Here is a 10,086-nt window from a genome sequence, read left to right as displayed (position 1 = left end):
CGTCAATTATTTTTTAAACATTCAGACTTAAATTTAACTCAAATTTAATACTGTATCACTTTATTGTATCCTTATACAATAAAGTGATACAGTATTGGATTAACCCTGAATTGATCAACTTTTTTCATTAGGTGTGTTTTTTATTACAACCGGTCTTAACTTGACAAAAAAAACGCAGTCTGGGCTAAGCAATTTACATGTTAAATACAACAACAAAGGGGCTAAGCCCTTGGGCTTAGTTGTTTAGCCCGGAGATTTCTCTGGGCTTAACTTTTTGAAGAGTTTTAAATCTGTGCTACCAAACTAATTTTTTCATAAATTGTTTAGAATTTGTTTAAAAACGTGAAAACTCACGTTTGGAAGGACAAAATCTATTAAAATAGTTTTGCTAGCATACATTTTTGTATCTCTTTGTAAAACATATATGAAAAATACAAGAAAATGACGAAAGCGAAAAATATGACAACTCTAAATTTTTGTTGTGACTGCTGTTTTCGGAACATTCAATATACAGTGCTGCCAAGATTTCAGGTTAAGCCCCGATGCGTTTTTTTTGTCCAGTTAAGACCGGTGGTAATAAAAAACACACCTATTGATAACACCTGAAAACTTACCTGAGAATTTTTCTTACAATGCCTGAGGTGCTCGCCGCCCATGGATTTGTGTATGAACACAAATTCGAAGGAGAAATCGTGGTGAAAATACCAAACATATGCAATCGGCTCCGCGGTGATTATAGTTTCCATACTAATTTGAGCCGCCGTGGGACCCGTTTCGTAGTCAAGGTTGGACTCACTTCGGAGCCGATTCGGACCGAGGTCGGACTCGTTTGCTTGAAGGGTTATGTCATTTTCTATTTGGTTTTGAGATTTTTGTGTAAGAATCTCAGATTTTTGCTTGCAAATAGAATATGAAATCTAGTTTTGTGATTGTGTACGAAATCTGTAGACACGGAGAAAAATGAATCTAGTATTTTTTACTCCATCTGACTAGTAAGATAATTAAAGTAAAAAGCCCTAGATTTTTATTAAAATTTACCTTACGTATTGAACATTTATTGGATCCGTAAAGTAATTTTAACAAGAAAATTATAGTATGGACTGCCAGTTGCTCTTCATTTTCATACAAAAGTTGGGAAAAACAAATGGCGCAAAAAAAGAAATAAAATTTTTTACTTTTGTAAATTTCCCACTTTATACAAGAAGTGGCCATGTAGGTATCTTAACTGCATTACTCAAAAAGTGAAAAAGTACAGAAGTACAAATTTTCAAACGTACTTAGTTTTTCTGAATGGAAATTTCAAAAACTTTGCAGTAAGCTTAGTTTTTATATACTCTTTTCCACAAAATATTGAATTAGTGAGAAAAATTTATTATTTTTGTAATAAAGTGTTTTCACTAGAGCCGAAATGAAATAATTTCGCAAATTATCTTATTTCCAATGTCAAATCATATAGAAAAAAATATTTAACTTGCAAAATTATCTTATTTGGGCTGTAGTGAAAACAGGCTATAATAACCTGGGGTCGATCGATTACGATCATACGATAACGTTTTGACTATTTCTGTCTCTATTTAATTACTAGAAAACGATAGGGACACATAGCAACCATTCGTTAACGAACGTATGCCGTAATTCGACCCCTGTTTTCACTTCAGTCCGAATGAGATAATTTCGCAAATTAGGTCAGTTCGAATTTCAAATACAATTCTTTTCTTTACGATTCGACATTCGAAATGAGATAATTTGCGAAATTATCTCATTTGTGCTTCAGTGAAAACAGTCTATAAGCCTACAGAATTCGGTCTAAAATTTAGCCAAGCTAAAATTTATGGATTTAACAATTTCAGCCAAGCTGTGTGGAATTTCTGCTAAGAAATCATATTTTCGTTTCCAGCTTCACATTTTCTTTGTCGTAATGAAGAGAAGTCAAAAATAGATTTTAGAAATTCCTAATAAGGTAAAACAAAACCAAAAGGAAATTTCCCTTTTTAAATTGGGAATTTTGAAAGATCATCCCTTGAACACTATTTGACAAAAATTCCTCGAAATAAACATCAAAAATGTTTTCAGAGTTCCTGATAGGTTGGAACTTGGAGCAAGAGTCGTTTTGTGTTTTGTTGAACCATTTTTATAACGTACCTAACCATACTCTGTCCGATAAAAATTGGCAGTACAGGGAAGATAGGACATTTGCATCTCACTCTGCTTCACGCCTTCTAATGAAATGACAGAGTATAGCAGTCCATATATAATACATAGAGGAAGAAATACCTAGAGAACCGACATCTGGGGGTTGTTCTCTTCGACCCTACAAGCTGCAATGAGAGAAAAAACTCCACAATGGCTATATGTGGTAGTTTCCCCGTGCATTTTAAATGGCACTAACACATTCAACTGTGGAGTTTTGCTCAATGCGCCCAGTGCGCAATTGAGTTGAACAAAAAGATTCGGTTAATTCAAAAATTGCAAAATAAAATTAAATTTGCAGAAAAATTTTTTTTTGACATTTAATCAATGAAAATATATTAAATATTACTTTTTATTGCTTTTAGCATAAAAGTCAAACAATAGGTGTGTTTTTTTGTTTATCTATATAGATTTTGTGCAAAAAAACGACATCGGGATTTTTGAAATCCATGCAAACATTTGGCACCACTGTACACATACTTTGGCAGCTGTCTGTCAAAAATGTTGATTTTGTTTTTTTTTTATTTTAACTCCGAAGTGGGAAGGCCATTATGCAAACAAAAATTTTCATATGGCCATGGCATCCATGTTGGATTAAAAAAAATTGTTTTTTTCACAAAAAACCAAAAATTATCTGTATATTCTTAGCTTCAAGACCATGACCATTAACATTAGTTGCGTCGTTCTTGTGTTAAAAGCGTTTGAAGGTAGCCATATTGAATTTTTTTTTCGATTTTTTAAAAATCAAATGTGAAAACTTTTTTATTTTTATTTCTAATTTTTCGAAAAAACTTTGGTAATTTTATATACATATCTGTTCAACAATCTTATCAGGATCCATTTAAGACTTTTATCTGAAAAGTGCATTGCGTATATCTCGAGATATTAACATTTCAATGCAACCATGTCAAACAAATTTTTTATTATTTTTTTCTATGAGAGTTTTTTTCAAACCTCGTTTTCTCCGCTTTTTTTTTTGTTAATATTTTCAGATATTTCTGTATGAACACAACAATTAAACTACCTTGGCACTACTGTTTTTATCGAGAGAAAGTAAAATCTGGATAATTATCTGGATTTTTCAAAAATCTATACAGATAAAGTTTTTGTTGTTTTTAACAAGTAAATTGTTTTGATTTCAAAAATCTCGATGTCGTTTTTTTGCCCAAAATCTATATAGATAAACAAAAAAACACACCTAATATTTATGAACTTTATTGCTAAAAACTATAAAAATTAAAAAAAAAAAGTATAAGCGCATCCTAGCTAACCTATGAAAAGTATAAACACCGCCTAATTTTCCACCACACAAATGTAGCTCAAAGGTGAGCATTTTGACAGATAAATAAAATAAAAAAAAAAATACAATTTATAATTTTTTGGCGCTGTTCCTAAAAAGTTTAAAGGATATAAAATTTAATTTCTCTCGATAGCTTTGCATTTGCCTTCACCACCCAGGCATCTCTCTTGGCCAAATACGAAGCCAAGGAAGGTCAAATCTACCTCTTCAAACCATACGATGACAAGAAGACCTTGTACCAAGGTAAATCTAACCAAGAAGATATTAAGAAATTCGTTCAAGTCTACTCCCTACGTTTGGTTGTTGACTTCAACCATCAATCTGCATCGAAAATCTTTGGAGGATCTGTCAAATCCCATATGTTGTTCTTCGTTTCCAAGGAGAAGGGTAATGTTGAGAAATATGTCGAACCATTGAAGGAAATCGCTGGCAACTACCGTGATGAAGTTCTCTTTGTTACCATTAGCGCTGATGAGGAAGATCATTCTCATACCTTTGAATTCTTCAGTATGTCCAAGGATGAAATTCCATCAATCCGTTTTATCAAATTGGAAGAAGATATGGCCAAATACAAGCCACCAACCAATGACTTGAGCCCCGAAGCAGTTAAGAGCTTTGTTGAAGATTTCATGGCTGGTAAATTGAAGCAACATTTGTTGTCACAAGAATTGCCAGAAGATTGGGACAAGTTGGTGTTGTAATGGTCTGGAACACAAAATATAAAAAACAAACACCCGAAGATGTATTCCATTGTCAGAGTGTCGTTATGTCAACATGCTTTGCTAAATTCAATCAGACGTATTCCGGTCAAATTGTATTATGGGATAATCGAGTGCAAAAGCGCACACCCATCCAGAGGACACCTCTAAGTGCAACTGCACATACGCATCCAGTGTATTGATTTGCAAATGGTTGGCACACAGAATGCAGACAATGTGATATCGATCTCATCCGATGGCGAGCTTTGCTAATGGAGTTTGGATATGTTGTCGATGCCGCAAGATACACTGGAATTGCAGCAACGGCAATCGTAGCCAATTGCTATCACTTGCATGTCCTTTCCATCGAATGAGATTAACAATCTGGTTATGGGTAGTGAAAAGTGAAGATGGTAGGTAATGCTTATTCTGGTAAAAGTTTGTTGTGATTTTCCATTTGCTTATAAATAAATTGTTGTTTCTACTCAAGCTTATCGACATGGAATACGTTCGGGAGTGTCTGAAGTCTACGAGAAGCATTTGGGTCCAGTGACGGGAATATCAACTCATCCAAATCAATCTACACCAGATTGTGGTGATTTGTTCCTTACATCGTCCATTGATTGAACAATTAAGTTATGGAGTTTTAATGTGAAATTTAATATCTACTATAACGACCAATATGTATAAAATTTTTTGTATTTACTTGTACGACACTAAACCATTATATTCATTTGAAGATAATTCAGATTATGTTATGGATGTTGCATGGTCTCCAATTCATCCCGCCTTGTTCGCTTCTGTCGACGGCAGATTTATGGAATTTAAATCAGGATACCGAAGTGCCCTCGGCATCGGTGATTGTTTTTTTTTGTTTTGTGTATGATAATGAAAATTAGTAAAAGAGTCTTTACTGAGTAGGTACCTACTTATGAAAAAAAAAAAACAAAAAATGTTAAATAAATATATAGGTACCTTGAATTTTGTCAAAAGCTGAGTATTTCTTTCTTTGAGTATGTAATTTATTTCTAAAAACTAATACAAAGTTATGTGTTGAATTTTTTATGGAAACATTTTGTAAGTCCGATGTAAAAGTACAGTTCTGAGATTATGCAGTGAGGCGCGCACAAATTAGTTTATTTAATTTTCATATCGGATTGGAAACTGGTCAAATAAATCTTAATGAGAAAAAGCAAAACGGATTACGTTTTAATTTTGCAATTTGCAATTTTGGTTTATTGAACTTGCTATTTACAATTGACTTAAAATAACTTATTTCTAAGATACATTGATAGATACAAAGTTTTGTTGGCGCAAAGGGGGTCTAACGTTAAATAATAACGACAATGTTATAAAATATAACACATGGATAAACTTAATTTAAAAAGTCTGCTGTCTAGGTTGTCCTCGAGGTGTTCAGACCCGGATGCCCAGGGTTGGTTGAGTTGTGTTGGGAACCAATATGTATTGCCTTAATTCCCTCTGCTGCATAACTGTTTAGGAGGTGAAAGTAATTGCGAAGAAGATTCATGCAGATATCATTTTCTCGGGATCTCGATGGGGGCTTTAGACCCATTTGTAGAAGATATGTCCTACAGAAACAGGACGACATCAATGCAGGCAGAGAACATCTGAAGAAAAAATAAGGAATATATCGAACCAAAAAAGGAGAATCAATACAAAATTTACCTGCAACCAATTGGGGAGCTAAATGATGCTCTGAAACAATTACCACTTTCAAGTTGCCATTGTTTCCACACTTCACTTTACATGCACACGTCGTCCAGGTTTATAGGCAGTAAAGTGATCTTCTTCTAAAATGGCTTTTCATCAAAGGGTCTTGGTTCTGATACCATTTACATAAAGTGAGGGCGATTTTAGTGAGCTGAAGGATTTGGGTGTTGAATGAGCTGCATAATGCAATGTTAGGATTGTCTTGCTTGTTGCTGTCTGCTGTTTGGGATAAAAGTATTTCCTGGGGGAATATTTTTCGGGAGGTATGTTTGTATTTGCTTTTCTTCGCAGCGCACATACATGACGTGTATCATTTTAAAAATGTATGAGACTGTTTTTGTGGTGGGCGTTCTAATGAGGCAATTGATTAACAACAAGAGCTTTGTTATCATTTATACATGTTTATCGTCAAAGAATAGACGTTTTCGCGAACTAGCGAGTTTTAATTCAGAATTGGACCGATTATTTATTAATTAACAACATAATTATCACTCACACACGTATTCACGGATAAGAAAAAAAGAGTAAAATAAGAGTTCTCTTCTATTCACCTCAAATGAAATTTGCGGGTGTTTTAGGCAAGGGGGGTACGAGTCGGTTCTCTAGGTATTCCTTCCTCTATGATATAATACGTCCATGGTCGAAATACTTTATGTAAATTGTGAAAGCATAATAATTAAGCGTGGTGGATGATATACTTGGTAAGTTTTATTTTTTTGTATTTATTTCTTGTTTTGTTCCTTTTTAATGACTTTTCATTCTTTTAGATTTGCTATATTTGTAATGATTGATATATGAACAAAAAAAAGTATCCCAGATAGTTGGAAATCTCCAAACAAAAACAACTTTGAAGTTTTGATTTTTGTCTGCCATTCTTAAATTGTACATAAAATGGGGCTATAAAAGGGCCACAGAATGCATAATTACTGTCAAAATGTTTAAAAAGAAAAGTTGATATGCAGAAATTGTTTCTTGATACCTATTTAGTTTTTTCATGTTTATTGATCTATAACACAGGTCGACAAAAATAAAAATATTTTTTGTGCTTGGGCTTAATTTGCACTTTTTGGGTTCATGGTAAACCAAAACAATAGATAATCGCCCTTTCCCCTCCTAAGATTTGCTTTTGTAGTGTTGGGAGCAAAAATACAATTTTCATACCCTAAGAGTCTAACTCGAGTCTTATTAGCTATAGTGCAAGAACCGTGCATTGTACAAAAAAACTGTTGAGGTTTAAAATGTAGATAATTTAAAGCTCTACATTTTTGCCTAAGCACTTTTTTCGACATAAATTATAACAAAAAAGTTATGATGAATACAAGGGTTTTTTGCTCCGAAAAATCCTGTTTTGTTGAGTTCAAACTGTATTATTTTTTTATCTAACTTCAACTTTGGAAACTTTTATACTTTTTTGAAAACTGCAATACCGGGACAAGTTTTAAAAATAATAAACCAGAGTCACACAATAAAATTTTTTTCGTGTTGTTGCTCTGAAATAAAAGTAAGAAATTGAGTTTTTATGAAACTCGGAAATGTTAATTAATTTGCAGAAAAATAAAATAAAAAATAAATAAAATAAAAAATATTTTTATTAATTAATTGTTTCTTATTCTAAAAAAAAATCAATTATGGGCAGAGGAAGCAAAATACTGTTGCAAAGTAGGGATTTTTCAAAATTTCACAAGAACTGTAAGTACATATTTGGGATGAACAAATTACCAAATTCTGAGAGATTTTAAGTTAGCCTATCAGCCCATTTTGTTTAATCCATCACTTTTTAGACACCCAACAAAATAATAAAAAAAACTATGCAAACAAATTAATTTAACTTTTCAATACATAAAGAATTTCAATATGAACTAGTTTGGCTACAGTTATTTTTGTACACTAAAGTGCAAAACTGTCCCAAGCAATAGGTATTTTGCTTTGACATTTTATATTATTTTTGTGTAAGCGTTTTGGGAATTAAGACTTTTATAATCTTAAAGGTCCCCAAAAAGACAATTACTAATAACAAACAGCTAACCGTTATCTGCAAAGTTCGATGAAAAAAGACAGGATTTCATTGGGACAGTTTTGCAACGACTGAGAAAAGACGAATGTTTTGGTTTACTACTGCTTACTACTTCACTAAAACTGGTTGCTCACCATCAGATTTAGTTTATATTTACTCTATGTAAACTAAACTTCCATTTTCAGCTGATTTATTAAATTAAATTTAAATAATTGTATAAATGAAACCATTTACAAAATCGTAAACAAAACCATACCATATAAATTAAAAGAAAGAGATTCCGCTAGAAAAATTGCACGAATATTACAGTAAAGCAAGAGCTCTGTGCTGAGAATAAGATAGACATTTTAAAATGAGCTGAAAAAGAATATTGGAGGGAGACTTAGGGTATTGAGCTCTGCAGATACTCGACGATTTATCAGATAACTTGGTACAGAGTATGCAACTTTGGTTTCAAATGCATCAGGACTAGTTCGCAGAGACACTGGTGAGACATTAAGCAAGTAGACAGTTCAACGAGCCCACATTCTGCTGATTTTAGAGTCTTGGAGAAAAGAAAAAGGCCTTTGCTTTCGAAGAAAAATATTAAAACTTGACTTGAGTTTGTAAAGAGATATGAACTGTGGACAGTTCCATTTCCTTCCATGTGTAGAATATCTATTAATATGTCTTATCTGACCAAATGACACGAATCCAATCATTATCTGTTCACTACACACACTTCTTCACGAACCCAAGGCGAGCTTTAATATTTTTCTTCGAAAGCGAAGCTTTTTCTTTTTCCAAGACTCTAAAATCAGCAGAATGTGGGCTCGTTGAACTGTCTACTTGCTTAATGTCTCGCCAGTGTCTCTGCGAACTAGTCCTGATGCATTTGAAACCAAAGTTGCATACTCTGTACCAAGTTATCTGATAAATCGTCGAGTATCTGCAGAGCTCAATACCCTAAGTCTCCCTCCAATATTCTTTTTCAGCTCATTTTAAAATGTCTATCTTATTCTCAGCACAGAGCTCTTGCTTTACTGTAATATTCGTGCAATTTTTCTAGCGGAATCTCTTTCTTTTAATTTATATAGTATGGTTTTGTTTACGATTTTGTAAATGGTTTCATTTATACAATTATTTAAATTTAATTTAATAAATCAGCTGAAAATGGAAGTTTAGTTTACATAGAGTAAATATAAACTAAATCTGATGGTGAGCAACCAATTTTAGTGAAGTAGTAAGCAGTAGTAAACCAAAACATTCGTCTTTTCTCAGTCGTTGCAAAACTGTCCCAATGAAATCCTGTCTTTTTTCATCGAACTTTGCAGATAACGGTTAGCTGTTTGTTATTAGTAATTGTCTTTTTGGTGACCTTTAAGATTATAAAAGTCTTAATTCCCAAAACGCTTACACAAAAATAATATAAAATGTCAAAGCAAAATACCTATTGCTTGGGACAGTTTTGCACCTTAGTGTATATTAAAAATACCATCAAATTGAATTACTTTAACCATAAGTATTGAAAATAGAAGGTAGCAAATAATGCCTCAAGCTCCCATTTGACAAAAATTCGAACAAAACGAAAATTTCGATTTAATTTTTCTTTTTTCTTAAATTTCCTTTTTTTTATTTTTCTGAATATGAATATGAAAACAGCATTAAAATGAAGAAAACAAAACAAAATCTTTCTAATTACTTTCCTCCTTTCGTATATGCAACGAATTGTTGCTATGCCTTAGTGTATGGAGAAAAACATGAAAGAGCCGAATAACAATATACATACTTGAAAGAGCTAGTAAAAATGCTAAGTCTATTCATTTGAATGTTGATAAACTATAAAGCCTACAATTGGGTGAAGCTAATCATGTGGGAGAGGTAGCGCAGTGCGTAGTGTACTGGCGTCTGAACTCGCTTGGTCTAGGTTCAATACTCAAGTGTGACGGAAAAAGTTTTTCAAATTAAATGAAAAATTACTAGACTAAGCACCACATACAAAATGGAATAAAGGAGTCTGATGATCGGATTGGCGTCCGTTAAACAGTACTGTAACTCTAGCCATAAAACACTTGGTGGTAGCACCTTCAAGATGTTGTTGTTGTTCAAAGATTATAATGGAATTGACGGAATAAAAAGCAGTCACTGCAAGTATGTAAACATACAGAAAA

General features: G+C 32.9%; 1 long non-coding RNA gene across 2 annotated transcripts; it reads left to right on the top strand.

The window, feature by feature from the left end:
* The first annotated feature begins 399 nt into the window (after positions 1 to 399).
* Positions 400 to 6,826, top strand: LOC129921353 (uncharacterized). 2 transcript variants are annotated; one of them, XR_008773503.1, is made up of 4 exons: positions 400 to 4,601; positions 4,679 to 4,872; positions 4,929 to 6,623; positions 6,690 to 6,826. It is a non-coding gene; the product is annotated as an uncharacterized LOC129921353 (long non-coding RNA). The 2 variants fall into 2 exon arrangements; XR_008773502.1 differs by having other exon boundaries at positions 4,679 to 6,623.
* The last annotated feature ends 3,260 nt before the right edge of the window (positions 6,827 to 10,086 follow it).

This window comes from Episyrphus balteatus, chromosome 1 (genome assembly GCF_945859705.1).
Source record: "Episyrphus balteatus chromosome 1, idEpiBalt1.1, whole genome shotgun sequence".
In the NCBI taxonomy this organism is placed as follows: domain Eukaryota; kingdom Metazoa; phylum Arthropoda; class Insecta; order Diptera; family Syrphidae; genus Episyrphus; species Episyrphus balteatus.
This window is presented reverse-complemented; position numbering and strand designations above follow the sequence as displayed.